Source organism: Nicotiana attenuata, chromosome 2 (assembly GCF_001879085.1).
Source record: "Nicotiana attenuata strain UT chromosome 2, NIATTr2, whole genome shotgun sequence".
NCBI lineage: Eukaryota > Viridiplantae > Streptophyta > Magnoliopsida > Solanales > Solanaceae > Nicotiana > Nicotiana attenuata.
This window is the reverse complement of record NC_031990.1, coordinates 42,483,188-42,487,088: the sequence shown is the minus strand read 5'-3', so window position 1 is coordinate 42,487,088 and position 3,901 is coordinate 42,483,188.

Here is a 3,901-nt window from a genome sequence, read left to right as displayed (position 1 = left end):
ACTAGGTGACGAGAGTCCGTGCGTAGCTACTATTATGTAATTGTCCGGGTAGTCTAAGACCCGTATCATGTTATATTTGTGAATGTCTCTATATTTTCTTGCTAATGTGATCACATAGGATATGCTAGAGACTTGGAAAGGAATATAAGCGAATGTATACACCTGTTGGACGCTTGTATGAATTTACTTGGAAATAAATGCACATTCATCTGTTTTCTGGATATTAATTGATATTTGTGGATCGGGCCGATCGCCTCGGTACAAATAGATGCATCTATGGTTCGCGCCATTCGACCGTCTGGTAGTGCACAGTTTATTTTTCTGTTGGATCGGGCCGTCGACCTCGGCATAATGTGCGCATGATATCTATGTGAAATCCCATCCATGACTTGTCCTGCTAAATACTTGAAATGTAATTGGTTGACTGCAAAATTGTTCAGAACATGACTTATTATCTCTTGCTACAAACTGTTGATTATCTCTGATTCCCATGCTTAGCATAACACCTCATTACATTATTTGACCCTAGTAAGTATCAAGTCGACCTCTCGTCTCTACTTCTTCGAGATTAGACGGGATACTTACTGGGTACATATTGTTTATGTACTCATACTATACTTCTGTACTTAATTGTACAGGATCTGAGGCAGGTACATCTGGCTATCAGTCTGGTGCGCGCCCCTGATTCATAGTTCGAGACTTTCACGGTGAGCTACTCCCTTCATGTGCCGTTCAGCAGTTTGATGGAGTCTTTCTTTACTTTTGCTGTCTATTCTATCTCGGACAGTAGGTTAGTTTTATTCTTTTGTACATTCTACTAGTTGCCCATTACTTGTGACACCAGGTCTTGGCACACACGTTAGTAGACTATTATTTTTGGGGTTGTATAACTATTTTTGGCACATTACTGTTCATTCTGGGTTTGACTTTAACTTAATGAATTTCTGCACTTATTTTGGAAAAAGTAAGAATGAGTACTTAATTATATTTTCGCGTTGGCTTGCCTGATAATGGTGTTGGGCGCCATCACGATCTATTTTGGAAATGGGTCGTGACAACATGGTATCAGAGCACTAGGTTCACGTAGGTCTCACAAGTCACGGGCAAACCTAATAGAGTCTTGCGGATCGGTACGGAGACGTCTGTATTTATCTTTGAGAGGCTATAGGGTGTTAGGAAACTACTCTTTATTCATTTCCACACATCGTGCAGTGGTCGGTATACTAAGTTTCCCTCTTCTATTCTCTCACAGATGGTGAGGACACGCACGACTGATGTTCCGGACCCGGGAGGAGCTGCTCCCCCCGCTGCTAGAGGCCGAGGCAGAGGTCGGGGGAGGGCACCGGCCCGAGGTAGGGGACAAGGGCGTCCCAGAGCTGTCCCAGTAGCACCACCAGCAGATCCTGCGTGAGACCCTATCATTGAGGAGTAGGGCGAGGTACCCGCAGCCGAGCCTATCCCGGTGGACTTTATGACAGCACCAGGCTTCCAGGAGGTCATGGGTCGTATGCTGCGGTACATGGACACTATGACTCAGGCTGGTTTATTTCCAGCAGATCCAGCTACATCACAGGCAGGAGGGGGAGCACAGACCCCTACTGCTCAGGCTCGTGGGCACGCAGCTGCAGTGTATCAGACTCCGGGCACTCTACCCACAGATGGGGCTCAGCCAGTCGCTGCAGTGGGTCCCGAGCCTAGGCCAGCTACGGATGGTGACCCGCAGAAGTTATTGGATAGATGGACTAGACTTCACCCTCCTATCTTCGGGGGCGAGATCATGAGCATGATCAGGATTTCATTGATAGGTGCAGGGACAGACTGCACAACATGAGGATATTGGAGTCGCATGGGGTTGACTTCACTACTTTTCAGCTAGAGGCCAGGGCCCGCAGATGGTGGCAGTCTTATGTTCTGGGCAGACCAGCAGGTTCTCCTCCTATCACTTGGAGTCAGTTCACGCAGTTGTTTCTGGACAGGTATATTCCACTCTCTAAGAGGGAAGAGCTGCGGTACCAGTTTGAGCAGCTTGAGCAGGGTCAGATGTCCGTGACCGATTATGAGGCGAGGTTTTTTGAGTTATCCTGCCATGCATTGATGATACTTCCTACTGATGCAGAGAGGGTGCGGAGGTTTGTTGCAGGGTTACATTCTGGCATCAGGGCCAATATGGCCCGAGAGGTGGAGATGAGGACTCCTCATCAGTTAGTAGTAGAGATTGCTCGGAGAATTAAGGGCTATCGTCTGAGGGGTAGGGAGAAGATGCAGCAGGATAAGAGGGCTAGGTTCTCCGGAGAGTTCAGAGGTGCCCCGGCTAGGGGAAGAGGTCAGTTTGGGTGGGGACAGCCCAGCAGGCCCCCATATTCAGCACCACCACCTGCCCGGGGTGCTCCTTCGCGTCCCTATTTCAGCGCCATGCTAGGGAGTTCTTATCGCCCACCAGCTATTCAGGGTTCCTCCGATAGGTATTCAGGTCCTCAGGGTTCTTCTGATTCTTACTTCAGTGCTATGCTGGAGGGTCATATCGTCCACCGGCTATTCAGGCTTCTTCTAGTGGGTCTACAGGACATCAGGGTCAGCCATCGGGACAGTAGGCCGCTGCAGCACGAGGTTGTTTTGAGTGCGGAGATCTTGGTCACATGAGGAGGTACTGTCCCAGGCTTCGGGGCAAGTCAGTACAGCAGGGCCAGCAGCCTATAGGTTCAGCACCAGTTGCCCAGCCGCCTAGGGGCGGGGAACAGGGTGGTAGAGGCCGTCCTAGAGGTGGAGGTCAGACAGGGAGAGGTTAGCCAGCTACTGCTCAGACAGGTGGAGGCCAGCCAGCCGGCACTCCAGCCAGATTCTATGCTCTTTCGGCCAGACCGGATCTATTGGCCTCAGATGCCGTTATCACAGGTATCATTTCCGTCTGCGGCAGAGATACTTTGGTATTATTTGATCGAAGGCCCACCTATTCATATGTACCATCTCTGTTTGCTCGTTTTCTGTTTATTACTCCTGAGCCCTTGGGCACTCCTATTCATGTATCCACTCCTGTGGGCGATTATGTGGTTGTGGATCGGATCTACAGGTCCTGTGTGGTCACATTCTGTGGTTTTGAGACTAGAGCAGATCTCCTGTTAGTTGACATTATCGACTTTGAGATCATCCTGGGCATGGATTGGTTATCTCCACATCACGCCGTCCTAGATTGACATGCCAAGACTGTTACTTTAGCGATGCCAGGATTGCCAGGGTTGGAGTGGAAGGGTTCCACAGTTGATACATCTAGCCGAGTTATCTCTTCCTGAAGGCTCGGCAAATGGTCGAGAAGGGGTGTCTGGCGTATTTGACTTATGTTCGGGATACCACCGCAGGGTCCCCGACGATTTATTCAGTTCTAGTAGTTCGGGAGTTCGCCGATGTGTTTCCTTCTAATCTTCCTGGCATGCCACTGGATCGTGATATTGATTTCTGTATTGATTTGGCTCCAGGCACCCAGCCTATATCTACCCCACCGTACCGCATGGCTCCAAAGGAGTTGAAGGAGTTGAAGGAGCAGCTTGAGGAGTTGTTAGCAATGGGGTTTGTTAGACCCAGTGTATCGCCTTGGGGTACACCACTGTTATTCGTGAAGAAGAAGGATGGGACTATGCGGATGTGCATTGTTTACCGCCAGCTGAACAAAGTCACCATCAAGAACAAGTATCCACTGCCTCGCATCGATGATTTATTTGACCAGTTGCAGGGTGCTAGGGTGTTCTCTAAGATCGACTTGAGGTCGGGTTAACATCAGTTGAAGATTCGGGACTCGGATGTCCTGAAGACTGCATTCCGGACTAGATATGGCCATTATGAGTTTCTGGTGATGTCCTTCGGCTTGACTAATGCACCAGCGGCATTTATGGACTTGATGAACAGGGTG